Source organism: Drosophila suzukii, chromosome 3 (genome assembly GCF_043229965.1).
Source record: "Drosophila suzukii chromosome 3, CBGP_Dsuzu_IsoJpt1.0, whole genome shotgun sequence".
In the NCBI taxonomy this organism is placed as follows: Eukaryota; Metazoa; Arthropoda; class Insecta; order Diptera; family Drosophilidae; genus Drosophila; species Drosophila suzukii.
In genome coordinates, this window is record NC_092082.1 from 59,853,826 (window position 1) to 59,875,300 (window position 21,475).

The 21,475-nt window shown below is 43.2% G+C and overlaps 2 long non-coding RNA genes across 3 annotated transcripts; one reads left to right on the forward strand and one right to left on the reverse strand.

The window, feature by feature from the left end:
• Positions 1-5,190: 5,190 nt before the first annotated feature.
• On the reverse strand, positions 5,191-6,209 carry LOC118877746 (uncharacterized). 2 transcript variants are annotated; one of them, XR_005014453.3, is made up of 3 exons: positions 5,829-6,209; positions 5,579-5,664; positions 5,191-5,522 (listed from the first exon to the last, which is right to left on the reverse strand). It is a non-coding gene; the product is annotated as an uncharacterized lncRNA (long non-coding RNA). The 2 variants fall into 2 exon arrangements; XR_010654467.2 differs by having other exon boundaries at positions 5,904-6,192.
• A 12,257-nt stretch (positions 6,210-18,466) lies between these two features.
• LOC108011661 (uncharacterized) lies at positions 18,467-21,174 on the forward strand. Its single transcript, XR_010654372.2, has 3 exons — positions 18,467-20,384; positions 20,437-20,634; positions 20,696-21,174. It is a non-coding gene; the product is annotated as an uncharacterized lncRNA (long non-coding RNA).
• The last annotated feature ends 301 nt before the right edge of the window (positions 21,175-21,475 follow it).

Genomic DNA, 21,475 nt, shown 5'->3' on the forward strand with positions numbered 1-21,475 from the left:
TCCTTAATATCGTCTGCTCCCGTTATGTCCCAGAGATTCATACTCCTTCAAGAACAGAACATATGCTGCCATGAGTCTCGACGGCACTCCAGTGAACTAAATCTGGTTAGTGCATTCCTGTGCACGTATCCAAGTCTAACAGAACTCGCCTTGAATGGCAACCTGACCTGTATTCGAACAGTTTCCGTTCGAGGTACTGCCTGCCTACTGAGTGAGGTGACACTGAAGAATCTCACTTGGTTCACATGAGTTTAAGTGGCCGCCAACAATCGATCCGTACGCTGTATTAAGTAGCGTTGGTTTCCCTTCGCCGAACATGATCTTTCCTTCCCGAATCGCATCGAAGAATCCCTCGGTATTAAACTAGACATGAATTTCGTTTGAACTAAAAAAAGCTGGGGATCTGCTAAGACAATGTCCAAAGGTTTGTCCCAGCAAGATGCATCTTACGAATGCACAAACCTTCTTTGTTACGGAAAAGCTGGAAGACCATTCGAAAGAGATCCGAGGTTCCGCTAACTTCCTCATACACTCGACGTCGCTCTAACTGCAATTGCATTGCAGTTTCCTCTGTGATGAAACTCACCTCCAAGCATGAGTCGAGTAAGACTCGGACAAGATGAAGTTGTTCTTTCCTGTCCATTCCGTTGGAATAACGCCTTGCTGATTGCTGCGTGGAAGTAGTGTACTGCTAGTTGTTGATTGCTGCCCGTGGGTGAGTTTGTGTAACAGCGTGTGATGTGCTTATTCGCAGACCTTGCATTTGAACTTTGATGGTCAGTATTTTATAGGGATGGATACGCATCCTTTTACCTGCTACATACTTTCCGAACCTTTTACTCTTCGAGTAAAGGCTATAGTTACATACTTTCCAAAGAATTTAATAATTTGGGCTTCATGTAACTATTGGCTATTCCCAATACTCAAGAGACCACTCCGGGGAACTCGTTTCGGGTCGATTGAGGAGATATAAGAAAAGGGACTAGTTGCCATGTTTCGAGGATTAGAAGGACGTTGGCATAAGTGTTTTCTATTGGGACGGGACGACTTTAAAGTGGATGATATTGAAATAGAATTTAGGTACAGTGAAGCGTCCTTTAATATCGTAAAAACTCATACAAAAAAAAGAGACATGTACCATTATAAAGTTACCGTCCCAACGAACCAAACAAGCCATATTCATTATCAATTGAAAGATAGATTTAATTTTATTTATAATAGCTTTGCATTGTTAGGCTGGTAACCCACTACCCTTATAAAATTATACATCCAAATTACTGCCGTTTCGATTACAAGCGATGTGGCTATGTTCTCTCTTCAATCAAGTACCCAAAATTAAGTGTAGGCGTTGCCAGACCCTTGTGCGATAATTTGTATCGATATAGATTGGAGGGATCCCGATATCGAAGTAGTTAATTTCAAATATAAACAACTCAAATTAATAAACAGTGCTCTTCCCGAACCTCCTCACAGGGCTTAAAGATTTAGCTTTCAAATTACAAATCTGATGATATAGGAAGGGGGCCAATTTATGAATTGGACAACGATAAGTTCCTTTGGTAGCTTTGATATCAGCAACGCAGACTCGACCATCTTTGCCTGGAATCGCTACGACCACACGAGTGTTGTCTTCATGAACGATTACAAGCTAACCCTCCTGAATCTTTGGGAAGCCATTTGTCCACTTTCCACTCTCCTGGAGTGTGCATATGTAGTCGCGCTGTCAAACATTCCAAAAGCGCTGTTTAATGTAGGTAATTCTTCGGAACCATCGACATACTTGGCTTCCTTTTGGCGATCATCCTTGGAATGGTACATGAGCGCTGGCTAATGGAGTTCCAATAAACAGGTGTGCCAGGGTAACTGCCATGGTATCATTGGGATCGTCAGATGCCGGTGAAATTGGCCAAAAGAATTTTATCAGAATGCCCCGGCAAACGACGAAGCTTTTGATGCAAAGTAGAAACGCATTGGTTGAAATCTCCGATACGAATTCGATATGAACGAATATGGCACAATACGTTTTGTAGCGGGCCATGCCTCTGATCCTCTATGAAGAACGGGCCGCGGAAGTCAACTCCCGACACTAGGAATAGTCGACCACCTTGCAACCGATCTACATGCAGGCCTCCCATAACCTCTTTGAGCAAACGAGGCAAGAAATGGATGCACGTTAAGCAGCATCGTACAGTTGTTCGAAGCAGTGAGCGTGCGTTTATTATCCTAAGTTTTTCGAAAAAGTGACATCAAATGCTTGGGTCCATCGTGAAGATTGATTTTATGTTAAAATTCCACATAAAGCCTGGTGATTGAATGTGTTCTGGGCAACAAGGCCGGAGATTACCCGTCGATCGGTATGTCAGCCTGTGCCAGCCTACCACCCACCTTCATCACACACAGTTCAACGTCAATGTAAGCCGAATTTTGTAAGAATGGCGTGAGTCGTCGAAAACATGGCTGCAGATCCAAATTTCCTTTCACAGATAAGATTTCGGATGCGTGTGCTTCTTGCTGAATTTTCGAAACGATTTTTCAGAAAGTCAGATTCATTTTGGTTGCAGGCAAATGGAGTACATGAATCAAAAACAATGCGAAGTACTCTGGTGTATGACGACCAAATAGAGATGAGGTCTCTCAAGATTAAATTTGTTTCTGTTAGATCTACTGTTTTGCAGAGTAGTGTAGGCTAATTACATTCGTTTATTGGTAATGGTAGCTTGATATGTTGACGTGGCCAGTTTTCTGGTGAGTGCAGCTGAAATTGTGGTCCTGAGAACCAAATTTATAAGATCATATCCGTGGTGCAACCCAGTTTGGCTAGTAGTCGAACGATGTCATTCTTCTTGAGCTGCAATTCCTTAATATCGTCTGCTCCCGTTATGTCCCAGAGATTCATACTCCTTCAAGAACAGAACATATGCTGCCATGAGTCTCGACGGCACTCCAGTGAACTAAATCTGGTTAGTGCATTCCTGTGCACGTATCCAAGTCTAACAGAACTCGCCTTGAATGGCAACCTGACCTGTATTCGAACAGTTTCCGTTCGAGGTACTGCCTGCCTACTGAGTGAGGTGACACTGAAGAATCTCACTTGGTTCACATGAGTTTAAGTGGCCGCCAACAATCGATCCGTACGCTGTATTAAGTAGCGTTGGTTTCCCTTCGCCGAACATGATCTTTCCTTCCCGAATCGCATCGAAGAATCCCTCGGTATTAAACTAGACATGAATTTCGTTTGAACTAAAAAAAGCTGGGGATCTGCTAAGACAATGTCCAAAGGTTTGTCCCAGCAAGATGCATCTTACGAATGCACAAACCTTCTTTGTTACGGAAAAGCTGGAAGACCATTCGAAAGAGATCCGAGGTTCCGCTAACTTCCTCATACACTCGACGTCGCTCTAACTGCAATTGCATTGCAGTTTCCTCTGTGATGAAACTCACCTCCAAGCATGAGTCGAGTAAGACTCGGACAAGATGAAGTTGTTCTTTCCTGTCCATTCCGTTGGAATAACGCCTTGCTGATTGCTGCGTGGAAGTAGTGTACTGCTAGTTGTTGATTGCTGCCCGTGGGTGAGTTTGTGTAACAGCGTGTGATGTGCTTATTCGCAGACCTTGCATTTGAACTTTGATGGTCAGTATTTTAATTTATGTCCCTTGCTTAAGTAATTAATGCAAGCGCCTGCAGTCCTGACCGCGACATAGCGGTATTGAATCGACAGCTTGGTGATAAAGTGCTTAAGAATGTCTTCGAAGCTTGTGACTGCTTGGGGTTCTGTGTTGTACTGTGATCCAGAGGTCGGTGGCCTTCCAGAATTTGAAGAATGGTGCAACAATCATCCCACGTTGCCAATTTCTCGTAGTCTTGGGTTTCATCGTTCTTTGTTTCAGTTTCGTGTTCGACCTTTGACAGAAGAATGTAGTTAATATTGCCATTCATGACCTGTTCCGCAGATCCGGTGAAAAGTAATGATCCTCGTATTGCTAATGCATTGTCGATCAGCCTTTGAAATGCTGAGGAGCTTGGATGTTTGGATATGCAATCTGAAAAGATTAGAACGTCATTGTCATAGCGCGCGTCTAGACGTTCTAAAGCCTTTTTGTAGTTGTTCTCCGTAACCTGAAAGGATTGTACACCCTCGAGTACCGAACCTGACAAAAAAACTTTGATCGTTATGCACTAGGTTTAGGGATGAGCTTTTGAACCGTTTGAATCCTGCATATTTGCCGCCGGAACCTGGTTGGTTCGGGAACCTGCTTGGGTGAGCTGGCCCGACGGCCGTGGTAACGTTGAGCTTGTCGGTAGGTTTCCGTCCACTTAGGATGCTTTTGGACTGTAGTAAAGAGGAGATACTAATTTCATATATAAGCAACTCAAATTAATATATTGTTCTATTCCAGAACAACTTTCCACTCAATGAACCTTCAGCTACTTGGCAGCTAAAAAGGAGCTTGAGGACCCGCTGACGGAGTGACGCCGAGGAACTATGTTTATATGTACATAAGTTGCTTGATTCATATAATATTTTATAATATTAATATTATTAAGAAGAGCCAAAAAACAGCTAGAGAAAAGCTAGAGGATCCATCACCAGCCATTGCAAGCATTCTGGGCGACTTCCTGCACCACAAGTAGAACAACTTCATTCCCAGAACTGGGCAGCATGCGTCGTGAAGAAGCTGCCAAGGTGGAGAATAAGATGACCAAGCTTTAAACTACTACTTTATATGAAAATAACTTCATTGCAATTATTTTTATTTGATTGTCTTTATACACCAGCAGACTCATCATTTTCAATTGCTTAATTAGGCTGTTTTCTGCTCACTCACATCGACGAAATCCACGAGCTAACCACTGGAGAGAGCGAGTGGAAAATAGGCGGCTAACGCCTTTCATCGTGTCAGCTTTTCACCGCGGTACTCAGATAAGATAAGGAAATACCACAAAAAATACAAGATTTCGTGAGTGAATTTCGATGCACGCCGTTAGCCGCAGCGCAAAGATTAAAGCCTAGTATCGGCAAAAAGTTTATCTAGTCGATAAGTCTTAATCTTTGTAGTGTGACTGACGTTTTCAAAGTTCACCCGCAATAGCATGGTCTTACTGTCATGTAAAAAAAAACAAATCAATTTTAGAAATTTAACAAAGTCGAATCTGCTGGTGCACAAAAAAATTAAAATATAAGTAAGTGATATGTTCCTCGGATGTTTTTATTTATGTAAATTAATAGCTTAGTGGATCCTTCTCGTCTCGCGGATGCTTCTCCATCCTCTCCGCGCTATCCGCAATTCAGCTCCGATTCCAAATATTCCAGCATGGGAGCCTGATTGGGTTGTTCCGTTGATGCTGCAGAAATTCGCCTAGCAATCTGACTGGCTCCGACAGCGGTCTTTTAGCGGGCGGACTTTTTTTCTCCTCCCTCTCTCTCCAGCACGTCTTCTCTTCAAGTGGCAAGTAGCTAGTGGTGGTGGAGTCCAACGATTCCCCAATGAACAGATCGGAAATCGTATTACTGGTGGCCCCGCTATAAAGATACTTAAATTCGTAAAACGTAACCAAATTCTTTTGGCCAGAACGTACTTTCCTTGCGATGACACGTGCGGTAGGGTATGCTCCTTCCCACTGGTATTCTCTAGTGGATCCCCTCCAGCTCCTCCAGATGGACACTAATAATCAAAACAAAATCACATTTTAATGTTTTAAATTTATTAAAAAATGTGGGTGGGTCAAAATTGACCGTTCTAGCGTTATGGGCGTTAGAATCAACATGCTATAGTGATCCTGATCAAGAATATATATACTTTATAGGGTCGGAAACGTATCCTACTACCTCTTACATACTCTCCGACGAATCTAGTATACCCTTTAACTCTACGAGTAAAAGGTATAATGAAATCTAATATACCATGCACTTTGTCCAATGTTGCTTGTTTGATTCGTATGGACGGCAACTTTAAACTGGCACACGTCTCGATTAGTCGTCGGACTTTTTTCGAGTTTTTCGATATCAACAGAAGCCTTACATTCACTTAGGAACAGAATTACTGAGAGTGGGGATTCTTGAGGAATGCCGCTGTGTTGTGGGCGGGTAAAGGAAGAGTGGTTGTTAGCATAGACTTTGATTTTTCTGTTGGCCATACAATTATTCCAGTAAATTATAATTTTATGGACTATTGTCCATGACAACAATTCATCGACAATAGAATGGACTCGAATTTCATCAAACGTTTTTGTAAAACAGACGCCTTACTGTCACTAAATTGTTGACAAATTTCACATTTTAAAAGTTGGCGGAGTTGTAGCTCACAGTATACTCAACGTAGCCTATTCCATTACTCAGCAAAATTAAAGGGTGACATTATAGATGCAAGCTAAAATTTGTATAACCTTAATTGGTTAATTGCAACTCGAGCTCGTCATGGAAAGTAACCTCGGAACGAATCGCAGTGATCGGTACTGTGTATTAATTAAGAAAATCTCTATGTTCTGAGTCAAATTTTAATTCTTCACCTGTAACGATCTTACAAACGTCTTGTGAAACACCGCGATTGTGTTTTTCAAAATTCAAACAAGTTGTTTAGAGCTTTTATCGATTAAAGTCCCACATTTTTTTGGAAAAAGTCCGTTTCACTCTAATTTGCCTAGAAGAGACCTAGGCCTGAAACTAAATTCATATAAAGCGTTATCCCGGAATCATGTCCACCTCAAGGCACTTGAAATCGATATTGTATTAACTGAAATGTATTAGTCTCGTCAATATTTATCAATTGACCCCAAAAAAAAGTTTGCCACGCCCACTCTAATGCCCCTAACGCCGAAATCTGTCTACCGCAAACATACCCATTTATTGCGATCACGGGTAGGTGGCGCACTACAATCTCGCATTGCTGCTTGCGTATCTCCATTTCCCTTTGGTCCCTTTAGCCAAGTAACGGGTATCAGATAGTCGAGGTACTCGACTGTAGCGTTCTTACGATACTACTTTACAATACTTTTGTCTACACACATTTCTTAATATAAACAATTGTTCATAGAATTCGTCCCAATACTTTTTTGAACTATCTGAAATATTTATTTTTTTAACCGAATTGTTAGCGTGTGTTGTTTGAGATTCCATTGGGGAACAACCGGACTCCACCACCACCAGCTTCTTGGAAGCTAAAGCTGCAGGACGTTTTGGCTTCTACAGGGTGGGGGAAAAGAGAACGCCCGTTAAGGTACAGCTGGAGGATTCGTTAACCAGCCATTGCCAGGATGCTGGGCGACTTCCTGCAGCATCAGCGGAACGACCCCGTTTCCAATTCGGCTCCCACTCCTTCAAGGCCCATGTTGACATATTGCGAATCGGAGCTGGGCTGCAAATGGCGCAGAGAAAATGGCGAAGCATCCGTGACAAGAGAAGGAAGCTAAACTACTAATTAACTTAAATAAAAACATCCTTTTTTTGTACCAGCAGATTCATCTTTTTAAAATCCTTCAATTTGTTGTTTGTTAATAAAACAAACCCAGCTCCTTGACAATTTTGGTGGCTATCGATAACTTAGCCAAGCGCTCCCACCCAACCAAGGATGCCAGTGGAATTCTGGGGCATCACCCATTCTCGGTCGGCCGGATGCGCTCCTCACGACTGCGACGGTTCCATCTCCCCCACACGGAAAAATCACTCACACGTTTCGGGTTTTGCAGACATTTAATGAACATGGTAAGTATAATCATTTATATTGGCTCCTCTTAACCGATCTATCTTTCTTCAGCCTTCAATACCAAAACTTGGCCGTCGTATTTAATATTTACGCAGTTAAAGCTGAGAATTCGTTCCCTGGAAAAGGCTACAGGCGCTGTGGAAGGTTATCCTCTACCAACCACGTATTGGTAGAGCTCGCATAGAAACACAGCACACAAAAGGGACACACGCAATGCGCGCGTGTCGAGTCACATAATCCTGAGGAGCTCCTGGGGAAAAAATGGACAGGCCAAACGGTACGTAACCGGCGTAAAAATATACCACTGAAACTAATAATCGGGACCCTTTTCTTCTAGGCAAACGACGAGGACAACTAATGCTCTCGGGTCTTATTCAGGATACATGTACAATTAAACAAAGGAATATATAGTAACGAAGATAAGCATGTAATTAACTAAAAAAAGGAAAACTACGGTGAGTTGCGCAAGGCCAGTCCAAGGTTCGGCCGCCCGACACATTGGCGGTACGTCTCAACGCTGCGACACGACGGCTTGAAGCACCCAAGACGATGTGGACGTAACAGTCTGAAACGGACTCACCGGAAAATGCTGGATTGCGTCGGTGTCGACTAAGGAAGGCGGTTATAGCTGGACTTCTAAGCGGGTCGAACGGACACCGGTTGCCGCCAGCCAAGTCGTGACTCGTATGTAGGGCGAAATCGCGCAGAAATCCGTGGAACTCCCAAATAAATATCCCGGGGCCCTTTGTATTGGGACACCGACAGGCCTAGGGATGATTATTTTTAAGTAAAAGAACTAACGTGTTAAATTTCCTAACACTTACTTCTTTTTAGTTTTAGGCACAAAACTTATCTCGGAACATCCAGATTGCCCGCCAGATTCATCCCGCTGGTGCCACTATCGCCCTATCGACCTAACCTATCAATAGATTCCCTCCCATTATCGACTCTAAGTGTAACATCAACCAAAGATTTCGAGAGGCGCTATCCGGAGTTTCAGCAGAACGACGAAATAATTGGTAGCCTTGGAGATACGATGGGACTCAACACGGCAATGATACCATCCTGCAGATCGATCGGCGCCTTACGCGGGGCCCACGCATGGCGGGAAGTATAGCTGTTGTGATCGCTGTGCTACTATACATTGTTTTTAAGTCTTTCAGTTCACAACCCAGACCGCGGCCGTGGAGGTCCTCCAGCAAGTATGCATTGCTGCCGACGGATTTGACCACCCTGGCTTTAAGGAACTTCCGTGCAAACTTGGCGTTAAAGGATTTGCTGAAATTACTCAGCACGAAGTTGCGGCGGAAGATTTCTTGGCCTGGCTACCTCGCAAACCCGGACGTAATCACGCACATGGATAGTCATTCCTGGCCATAGAACTGGCGTCGCAGAGTCTCCAAGGTCCTCGTCATTTCACCATGGCCAGCCTTGGGGTCCGAATGAGCAAGCTTTGTCAGGCTGTGCGTCAGGCTTTGCGGGATCCACAGCTTCCATTCGGATCGTCTATTTTCGGATTACCCATGCGCTTGAAGATTAATCCACCGTCCACCTTGAGGTCCGGTAAGTGGTCCCTGTTGGACTCCACGTCTTGCACTAACTCCGTGTAATCCTCCGCAGCAAAATCGGTCATCTCGAATCCCAGAAAATCTGTCGGATCTATATATAGAGTATATAGAGCATCGGAGTATATAGAGTATTGGCGACTACGTTCTCGCTGCCTTTACGTGGTTCAAGTGCTGAAATCGTAACCCTGCAGCTGGAGAGACCACATTGTGATCCTTCATTGTCGTGATCAGGGCGGCCACCAGACCATCCTTTTCCGTGACCGAGTAGTTCACCTGGTGTTTGTTCATCTTGGCCGAGAAAAGCGAGATAGATTGCTCGTCTCCGTCCTGGTTCCCCTGAAACAATACCGCGCCGACGCCGGTGCGCTCGTCAAGGCCAGCCTCAGGTCATCCACTGCCTGTGTGGCGCTGCGACTTAAGGAAAACTTTGTGTTTCCAGCCTTCTTTAAGGGGTTATACACCTTTTTTATTTTCAAAAAATCGAAAATTTTTTTATTGCTTTATCTTAAAGAACAACTCCTTGAGAACATTTTCCCAAATTTGCATAGAGATTCGAGGAGTAGAAAAAAAGTTACAGGGCTCCTAACCGGGCACCTCGTCGCGCGCATAAACTAAACTTGAAACTTTAAACGCGAATATCTCGAAATGGTGCTTCTTGAAAAATGACTTTGCGGTGATATGGATTGGCAGAAAACTACTGAACCGGTTTACTTCAAATTTTTTTTTAAATGTTCGTAATGAAATTTTTCTGTGCTTAAACGATCGACTTTTCACGCACAAACTTTTTTTTGCCGAAATGCATTTTTTAGTGAAATTTCTAGCGACCAAAAAGTTCATTTTTAGCATAAAATGTTCCCGTATGCACAAAAAAACAAGGAAGAACGCTATAGTCGAGTACCTCGACTATCAGATACCCGTTACTCAAAGGGAAATGGAGATATGCAAGCAGCAAAGCGAGATTAAAATGCGCCACCTACCGGCGGTAGACAGATTTAAGCGTTAAGGGCGTTAGAGTGGGCGTGGATTTATTTTTGGATCAATCGATAGGTATTGACGACACCAATACATTTCAGTTAAAATTTTTTATCTAGCATGCAAATTGTGGGCGTCACAGGTTTTCGCGGTTTGTGGGCGTTTAAGTGGGCGTGGCAAACTTTTTTTAGGTCAATCGATAGGTATTGATGAGAACAATACACTTCAGTTAAAATGTTATATCTAGCGTCAAAACTGTAGGAGTTACAGTTTTGGGCGGTTTGTGGGCGTTAGAGTGGGCGTGGCAGTCTACTGAAACAAACTTGCGCTGCGTAAGAAGCTCAGGAATCTGTACGCCAAATCTCAATAGCCTAGCTTTCATAGTTTCCGAGATCTCAGCGTTCATCCGGACAGACAGACGGACAGACGGACAGACGGACATGGCTAGATCGACTCGGCTAGTGATCCTGATCAAGAATATATATACTTTATGGGGTCGGAAACGCTTCCTTCTGCCTGTTACATACTTTCCGACGAATCTAGTATACCCTTTTACTCTACGAGTAACGGGTATAAAAATATTAAAAACGATCGTTCAAGCACACTAAACTAATGAAATTTGTTTAATTTTATGGTTTCAGTTGACCTGTTCGACCTGGGGAAGTATCACCGCAAGGCTCTTCAAAAAAAGGCCTCTAAGGGAAACAGCCACCCCTTAAAAACTATTTAATATTTTTCCACGAAATTTTGCACAAACATTGTTAATAAAGTGTACTATCAAAAAATTAAAACATACAAACATGAAATAATTGCTACATACCTAAAAAAAAATCCAAACTTTCCTCTTTTTCTTCGACAAAGAAGGTATATAACCCCTTAAGGACTCGGAGAGTGGTGCGGCTAGCGTAGCAAAGTTCTTGACGAACCGTCGATACCATCCCGTTGTGCCGAGAAAGGCTCATTCTTCCTTCATGGATTTCGGTTAGGGCATCTTCTAAATTGCCGAAACCCGTCCAGTATCCACCCGCAGGAGTCCACCTCCGACTATAAGCCCTAGGTAAGTGAAAGACTTGAAGCAAAAATACGACTTCTTTAACCCTATGGTCAATCCGGTAGATTTTAGACTGTGGACTACGCGACGCAAATACTTCAAGTGCGTCTGAAATTCTGGAACGAGGATTAGCAGGTCGACGATCTGCGCTCCGCTAGTATCACCCGATCCATGAGCCCCACCAAGCGTTGCGCAGCGTTACACAGTCCGAATGGCATAATCCGAAACTGGTACAACCGCCTGCCTGGAACGTTCGATCTGCCAAAACGCAAACTTAATGTCTACGTTGGAGATGTAATGCGCCTGATCTGTTCTGGAGAGGATTCCATCAATGCTGGGCAGAGGGTACGCATCCTTAAAGGTCAACGCGTTCAACTTCCGGGCATCCAGACAGAACATGTATTTCCCTGGCTTCGACACTACCGTTGTGCGATTGCTCCACGTGCTTTTGCTTCCCTCGATGACACCCAGCTCCAGCATTTTATCGATCTCATCTTCGACAACCTTTTGCTTCCCCCAAGACATCGGATACGGACGATTCTTGAACACCCAAGCTCCTTCTACCAGCTCTGCTGGTGACTCCGAGGCCATCCCGCTCAAATGTAAGGAACTCCTCCTTGACCCTCTCTAATGCCTGCTTTTCGTCCGTAGAAAGGCTCAAGGACTCGGGATCCTCCCTTACTTCGTCCTCGTCTTCCTGATCGGCGTAGTGCTCCATCTGCCGCCTCTCGACACCGGCTTCCCTACGACGGCTGGAGCTAGTCCGAACGCCCGCCAGAAGTCCACTCCAAAGTACGCGGTGTGTTACTTACGCCTTCGTATTTTACAGGCATCTCCAAGCGTCCGATAATGGATGGATCCTCGACAGAAGCCGTCCGGACCACCGAGGTTGGACGGTAGCACCCAGCGTTTCCACGAGCTCTTGACAGACTTTGTGAGTAGACATACACTAGCCCCCGTGTCCAACAAGCCAGTGAGCTGCATGCCCAAGATCTCCACACCGGCGAACGGTCTAGGATCGGCGGAATCTACGCGTTTCACGGCCGCCACCACCTCTCGTCGTCTGAATCTCCTTATACTGAAGCGCTCCCTCGTTTTCTGGACTCTTCGTGAGAACATACGTATGCCGCTCAGCTGATGTTCCGCAAAGATCCGGTTCCGAGCCTTTATATAACGCCGTAGTTTTTCTTCCGCCGGCAAGTATTTTAACAAATACTTATACCTATCAGATTGGCTATATATGTTCTTGTCTTTATCTACCTTCGGAACTATTTCGTGGAATTCCACCCTGGGCGAGTCCCTCCCGCTTTCGGACCGCCCAGCCGACCGTTTGGAGTAATCACGCCCGGTCTGCCGCACCGGAAACAGAACCTCCTCCAATCCGTAGCCTCGCAATCCTGGAATCCGTGCTCAGCAGCCCGGCAACTCCAGCAAACTGGCCTGAATGGGTTTCGAATACGCCCACGGAGCTCGTTCACTTCGAGGTTTTGCTGCTCGTCGACGTCGTCCGGTATAAGAGCCTCGCAACTTGCTCTGCTACAAGTAAGCAGCGCGCCCCCGACGATCGAAATTTCTTCATAAGTCGACGCACTCCTCCCGAAGTTCGTCCACCGTGAGTACATTTATCGCGTAAATGAACCTAACGATGCCGCCCCTTAAGCCCTTCTTTTACCACCTTCACCAACTGCGCTCTGGCATTGATGTTTTTAGGCGTGAAGCGAGTTGCTTCATGGAATGGATGTAATCATCCGCACACTCTCCCGGCTGCTGCCCACTCTGTAGTATCTCATGCATTCTTTTGTGTTCTTCCTGATGACCACGGAACCGGTCCATCAGAGCCCTGCACAGCTGAGCCCAAGTGTCCACTCTGGATTGGCGTAGGTGTACGCAATACCACTCCTTCGCTCTGCCCGAGAGGGGGAGGTGGAAGTTCCACAGAACTTCATTCTACGGACACTGCTGTTGCCGCTGAAGGAACTCCAGACGGAACACGAAATCGTCTACGGAATGGCCATCGTCCTCACCGCCGAAGGAGACATTCCAGCGGTCTATTCAGATGTATCGGTTCCCGTTTCCGGCGCCCGCGTTAGAATACAACCGCGGCTAGTGTCAAAAACCCGCAGCCCTTCGATCCTCTATCCGCCACTGCCGTGCGTGGTGATCGCTCCTGCCTGCCGGATGGTACTCCCGTTCCTGGCTCAGGCTGTTAACGATCCCCGGAGAGTCATTCACCGGTGGCCGAGGTCGCTGCCTGGGCGGCAACTCTGGCAACCTTCGGTAGCATCTCTCCATCTCCATTCGCGCCGCCTTCTGGACACATCGGCGTGGGCACCATCTGCGTTTGCGGTCTGCTCTCTGCTGGCCTAAGGACGTCGTTCAGCAAAAGCATCATGTCATCAACGCCTGGCTAACACCCGACTCCTGAGATACGCGATAAGTTTGGTCCGTCTGTGACAGAGCTGCGTTTGCCGCCGAATCCGCTGCTGTATCCCCTTCCAGATTCAGCTCTTCAGGCCCTTCTGCTCCGGAACCAGCAGTTAATGCGGCGCCTCGACGATCGCCTTGAAATCAAGGATTCTGGGTGACCGATGATGTAGCAGATCCGCCGGTCGATCCCTAACCCGATCCACTGCACTGCCGCCTACCTGCGCCTACCTACCAGCCAGCGGCAACCCTGCAGTACCCTCTACGTCAATGGTCCAGAGATCGTCCTTTTCGTCGCCGGGTGGACCCATCGACCTTAGCTGGTGGCCGTGCCTATATCCAACCTCCTTATCCTCGGCCATGATTTTTCCCAATTGTTAAACAAGTACTTAAATAACCGTGCAGCGCGTAGGGTTGCCACGGTTCACTATTAAACAGTTAAGTCTATAACCGAAAAAAAATTAAAAATTCTGGGCGAACATAGGAATCCGACACATCCTAACAACAACAAAATACATTTTAAACAAATAAATAACAAAACACAAGCTTTAAACCTACTCTATCGCAGAAAAAATTACAGATTTTCTTCAGTGTACTCGCTATTACGATTTCCCCCGTGAGGAAAATCTTGGCTTCGGCCAGGATGCTATCACTGGTTCACTGGTAAGCCTGTGAACAGGAGCAAATTGTCGGCATTGTCTGCTGACCCCGCTCTGATTCAGTTTTTTCCTACGCCGTTAACTTCCCTGTCACCACTTCCAATGCAATCGCAATCTATGTTACAAGCCACCGTTCGGGATGGCTGGGGAGCAAGCGTCATAAATGGGCGAGACGTCGTCGCCTCGAAAATTTTTTTTTATTGGAGCTACAATGTTGCGAACTGCAATTTGTTTGGTGGCAGTGCCGCAGGCTCAGTTTTACCCCAGGGCGGAGTAACCCTAATGCCACAGCTCGCAACATAAAACATCGATAACCCCGCTGTCTCACAACACCAAACTATCGGCCATCACTAAGAACAAAACGTAAGCAAAGGTAAATAAATTCAATTCACTCCCGTTTTGGCAGCGAGTTAGTCCGGTTGTGTTCTGCTCGTTTCAAAGAAAAACCTACTTTTTGTGAGTATCAAAGGCTCTATGAAAAAGTGTGTGACATACAGTAGAATACTGCTTATAAGTGTTTGTTTCTTCTTTTAATTGTGAAGAAAAAGGAAAATTACTTTCATTAGAAGAGGTGTATTTTGGTGAGTTTTTGGCAGGCTTGTAAAGACAGCGGCTAACATGGCGGACGCCGGTAAAACGGTGTCGGTCAAATGCAAGCCCCCTGAACTAAATTCAAGCAGCAAAAGCAGCGAAACCTTTATCAGCAGCCAGTTTTCGAAAGGAAGGTTCTTGTGAAAAAATCATGGCAAAAAAAAAGTGCATTGGTAATCATGAGTATGCAAGTATTAGTGCGAATCAGATGGACACAATGGATGACAAAACTGACAGCAATGTGAAACCAAATAACATGGCAGCCAATTCAGGCAGCGAAGAGAGTGAAAACACAAATAGGAAAAGTGTGGCTGCAGCCGACTGCAGTCAAAGTAACCCAGACGCGACCAAGAAAAATACCAACACAATTTCAGATCCTAATAAATTAACAAATAGTGAATTGAATACAGCAAACATTGAGGAAAAGCGTCTATCTTGTTTATAGGGAGAAAAACATGTTGGTGTAGTTGCTGTTTTAGATTTAACCAAGGAGTGTCAGCTGTTTGAAAATAAGAGAATCAAGAGTGGTCTATTTCTATTATATTATATATTTCTATTATTAGACATATCAAATTTCACGGTTTCAAGGAAATTATTCCACTTGCAGCCTCTCTATACAAAATATACTTTCAAAACGCTCGAGATGCCAACTCCCTAGTTCTAAATGCTTAGATAAAGAAGATGAATATAATAATAACATAACATCCAACAAATTTCTCTGAACAGGAAATTCTTGAAAATGTAAATTTTGTAGTAAAGGTTAATCGAGTTGAGCGCATGATGATACGTCAGGAAAACTCAAACGGATCTGAGTGTGTTAAGTACACTTGATACCAACCGAGACCGTTAAGGTCAGCTTCGATGGAGCTGATTTACCTGAGAAGATTGTTCTGTTTGAAACTACATACCAAAAGTGCGTCAGTGGTTTAAGTGTGGTAGACTGGGACACCCTGCTTTTACGTGCAAGTCATCAGAACGCTGTAAGAAAAGCGGTGACAAGGAATGTCTTGGTACCTGCATTCTGTTTAATGCTGAAAACCACAGTGCCAAGGATAGACAAATCTGTCCAATACGGGCGAAGGAGCAGGACATCAATAAAATTATGACAATCAAAAAGATAGCTAGGAAGGAGGTATTAAGTACTTACTCAGTATCTCAAAATTACTCTCTCCTGGAGAATTATTATGGTAACTTTTCTCCCCTCAACAACGAACAATAGTCAGACACAAATTAAGGATCTCAAGGTAAATGCAGTACTAAAAAAACACAACTACGTTAGCAGATTGGTGAAGCCGTATACAAATGACACAAGTGACCATTTTCCTTTTTTCCCTGGGCTATCCACTGAGGATAAAATTCATCAATTCAAACGAAATCATAGATCTGATCAAAGCTACACACGATACCATACAAAATAGCCAAATTACCGCAAGAGAAAGAATATAACCAGTTACAGAGACAGAGAGTATCAAAATTCTTCAATATAACATTCAATCCTTAAAAAACATTAAAAACTATCTTGAATATTTTTTTAATAACGAGAACTGTGACATTGCCATCCTATCGGAGGTTTTTTTACATGACTTATCATATAGGAATATAATTAATTTTAACCTAATTGAAAAACACAGAGACACAAAAAAAGCCTAAAATTAAAAATATTTACATATGGCACAAACTGTGACATTATTGCAAGTGCCTCCAACAAAGGAACAAATATGCTTTTAACCTCTGTATATTTTTAAACCAACATTTCTCTCAGTAACTTTAAAGATGGAGTAAACAATTTAATAAAAAAATTTGACCCTTTCAACAAAGTTATTATATCCGGTGATTTCAATGCTAGATGTAGTAATTTTGGAGACAGTATAAACAGGAAAGGAATTTTTCTAAAAAGGGTACTGTCAAGTGCTGGATACAGACTTGAAAACAACAATATTCCAACCTTTAAAAGGAACATAGACTCAGTGTCGGGATCAGTGCTAGATGACCTTCACCAAAGGTAATTACTGTATTGAATGGACATGTAAAAGTTTCTACATTGGTGGTAGCCATAATTTTCCAATTGTTTACAAAATAAATGCTGATTTATGCTTACCTATAAAGTTCTTAGCAAAAAACAGATTATTCAACAAATTAGGAAAAATAGAGTCATGTGGTAGTGTATCAAACCTCACCAAAAGTATGACAAGTGAAATCAAGGCAGCCAAATATTGATTTGGAGCTAACAAAACTCCAAAGGCATGGTGGAATGATGAAATAAAGCAACTTTTCAAGGAATTTTCCGATTGTCAAGGTAAAGCATGTCGTGATCCGCCATATGAAAATTATGTGAATGCAGTTAATCTCAAAATCAAATGGAAAAAATCAGTCGCAATTTCCAAAAAGAACTTGTTTTTTTAAAAAGACAACTAAATTAAACACCAAACACGAAAACTGCGAGGAGGTTTGTAAAAAATCTGAAAAACTGTCAGGACGAAAAGTTAGATAGGTTCGATCTGGATAAATCAAGTTCCTTTATGGAATTTTTAATTGAGCAAATACCTCTTTTAAACAGATTGTCAGATGAAAGCCTATATTCCAGAAAGAACAATGAAAATCCGGGTTTTGTTCTGGAGGATCTCCAAGAAGTTCTTGATCAAGACAAAAAAACTGCAGGAGGTGCTTATTCAATAACTTACAAAATGATTGAGTCTCTCAGCACAGCAGCCAAGGTCGAGTTGGTAGCCTTCTACAACAATAAGGTTATGAACTGTGATGGATGGAGAATTATTAGGATCACTCCGATTCCCAAAAGAAACAAAGATTTATCCGATGTTAAAAGCTTTAGGCCTATATCCCTTATATCCTGTCTTGCCAAAACAGTAAATTGTATGATTAAAAAGAGATTAGAACTATTTATAGATGAAAACAAGTTACTGCCATTAGGTCCTATGCATACCAGAAAGGAAAATCAGCGGCGATGTGCATAAATGAAGTGATTTATGTCATAACTTCAAGGAAAAGGAATAGGCTAAATGTTGTACTAGCAGTTGTTGACCTATCCAATGTATATAACTGTGTAAATCTGAATTTCCTAAAATTAATTATGGAAAATGACAGGTTTTCAAAAGTCTTTATAGACTGGTTTCTTAGTCTTCTATCAAATCGTGTGTTGAAACTGGGCACTGCAATACAGGTTGCAAAAGATAGGGTTCCTCAAGGATCCGGCTTATCCCCAATTTTGTTTAACATATACACAGAAAGATTGCATCAAACCAATGAAGAAAACACTCAGATTATTCAGTTTACTGATAATTTCGTCAGGAAGAGCATTCAATAGTACGGTTGACAAATTGCAAAACAAACTGACAGACTTCAATCTACTATGCAAAGACCTTGGTTTTTCTTTCAACCCAAGTAAATAGGTTGTAATTAATGTCGGTAGGGGATGTAAAAAGGTAGCGAATGTAGCCGTAGAGAATGTGGATGTACCTAATCAAAAAAGTCTTACTTTTCTAGGTAGGATCACATCTGCCAACATGTCACATAAAGAGCATGTCAAAAAGATAAAAGCTTCAATATGCTACTACGATCAAGTTTGGGTTGAAACCCAAACAAACCTTTTCAAATCGTTTGTAAGAAGCAAGCAGGAATATGCTATAGTTAGTATTGCGGACATGGGCTGTGGAGTGAACCAAACCTTAGAGATCGCTCAGGCTGGAGCCTTGAGAAGATGTATAGGTGTGCCTCCTGGTACAAGCAAGCATGAAATTTTTGTTCTTGCCGGTGTGATGCCACCGATATTCAGAGCCAAACTTCTCACCGCCAAGGAATCATTCAAGCTGAAAGCACAAAGCCCCTTGCTCTTCAGGTCATCTCCGGCTGAAACAAGCTACACCAACACGATAAAGGACAATACCAAGCTACGCGACCTGTTTTACGTCTCCAACAAGATCTGTGTAAATGAAAAAGTCCTAGGCAAAAACAAAAATGAATACTCATTTGAGGAACTCCGTGCATTTTATGGGGAAATCTTTGAGAAACATATTGGAAATGGATGGAATATAATTTCCACAGATGCGTCAATAGGGCCTGTCTCAAGTGGCATTGGGATGCTATAAATACTAGATACTTTAAGTGCCGAGCTAGCAGGAATCAAAGTTCAAGTACAAAAACAATGTGATAATCTGTGATTGCGTTGGGTCTATTAGTTTAATTAATAACAAAAAGTCAAGAGATACATAACACAAAGGCGAATTCAGATGTTGAAAAGCTAGAACTAGTTTGGGTACCTGGCCGCAAGGGCATTAACATAAACAAAAGACTGACCTTATTGTCAAATCATCTGTAAACGAAGGAGAACCATTCGAACTGGAATGAGGATTACAAGAATAAGTGTACAATCAAGGGATCAAACCTCATAAAGGTCTTCCCAAATATACCAAAAAGCCATGGCACCACGATCTAAAATGGAACGCCAAAAGTATAAAAGTTTTAAATAGACTTATGGTTGACTCGACATATGATAAGTTTTTTCTTTACAAAATAAAACCTGTAAGTACAAATTTATGCGATCTATGTAATGTACCTGAATATGCCAAGCATATGATCTTCGAATGCCAACAACTTAATAACATACGATCCAAATTCAAAATATTTAAGTACTATAAAGATTTGAAATAATCACTTAATAAAAAAGAATCACTCCATTTAAGAGAGCTTGCAAAATTCATAAGTACAGCAAATCTAAACTTTTAATCTACCTCTTATTTCACCCCCTATAACAAGTAAAATTCTGGGGAGTTTGGCCATACAACCACCTGTCAAGCTCACTGTCAGTCCTTGTAGGACCACCTTCTGTGGTTCCAAGTCTGAGACATTCAGAGTGAAGTACGAGTCTATGTACTATCACATCCTGAAGCTCCTTGCAAAACGCGACCTGTGGTCCTGTATCAACAACGCCATATCAAAACCTCTCGGATAACCTAACCGGAGGATAAAATACCCACATTTTTTGGCATCACTACCTTAAGAAGAACATTCGGAAGGAATAACTTCAATCATCACGACATTGAGAATATTCACGATTAATATCGATAGCAGCTGAGTCTACGTGGGTGAATCGCGCATGCACCTTCAAACCACTAGAACCTGGTCTATGCGGCAGTGTTGTTGCGACCAACAGCCCTATCATCCATGAGATGATTTAAAACCAAAAAAAAACATTTAATTTGACGGAAAAATGGGTTCATTTTGGTGGCTATCGTTGACTTAGCCAAGTGCTCCCACCCAACCAAGGCTGCACGTGGAATTCGGGTGGGTCATCACCCATTCTCAGTCGGCCGTATGCGCTCCTCACGACTACGACGGTTCCATCTCCCCCACAGGGACAAATCAATCACACATTTCGGGTTTTACAGACATTTAATGAACATGGTAAGTATAATCATTTACATTGGCTCCTCTTAACCGATCTATATTTCGTCAGCCTTCAAGACCAAAACTTGATCGTCGTCTTTAATATTTACCCAGTCAAAGCTGAGGATGCGTTTCCTGGAAAAGGCTACAGGCGCTGCGGGAGGTTATCCTCTACCAGCCAGGTGTTGGTAGAGCTCGCATGGAATGCGCGCGTTTCGGGTCACATAATCCTGAGGAGCTCCTGAGAAAAGAAGGGACAGGCCAAACGGTACGTAACCGGCGTAAAACTATACCACTGAAATTAATAATCGGGACCCTTTTTGTTCTAGGCAAATGCTCTCGGGTCTAATTCAGGATACATTTACAATTAAACGAAGGAAGTATATATAGTAAAGAAGATAAACTAACTAAAGATTAAATAAAAAAAGGAAAGCTAAGGCACAACGGTGAGTTGCGCAAGACCAGTCCAGGGTTCGGCCGCCCGACACATTGGCGGTACCTCTCAACGCTGCGATACGACGGCTTGAAGCTCCCAAGATGAGGTGGACGTAACAGTCTGAAACGGACTCACCGGAAAATGCTGGATGGCGTCGGTGTCGACTAAGATAGGCGGTTATAGCTGGACTTCTAAGCGGGTCAAACGGACACCGGATGCCGGCAGCCAATTCCTGATTTGTATGTAGGGCGAAATCGCGCATAAGTCCGTGGAACTCCCAAATACATATCACAGGGCCCTTTTTGTTTAAACCCCGGCTGCCCTACGGATGCTTTTTTATAAATAAAAGAACTAACATGTTAAATTTCCTAACACTCGCTTTTATTGAGTTTTAGGCACAAACACTTATCTTGGAACCTCACGCTGCGTCTGCCTGCTTAGACAATATGGTTGCGTCTATAGAAATACCTGCCTATCATCATCGGTCCTTCCCCGCCATATTGCATAGCCTCTCCCAAAATTGGGTCATTGGACACATGAGTGTTATTTAAGGTAATATCAGAGCGAACCGGGATTAACCCTTAAATGGCCAGATCGCCCGCCAGATTCGTCCTGCTGCTGCAACTATCGCCCAATCGTCCTAACCTAACGAACTCCACTGGTGTGAGATTTA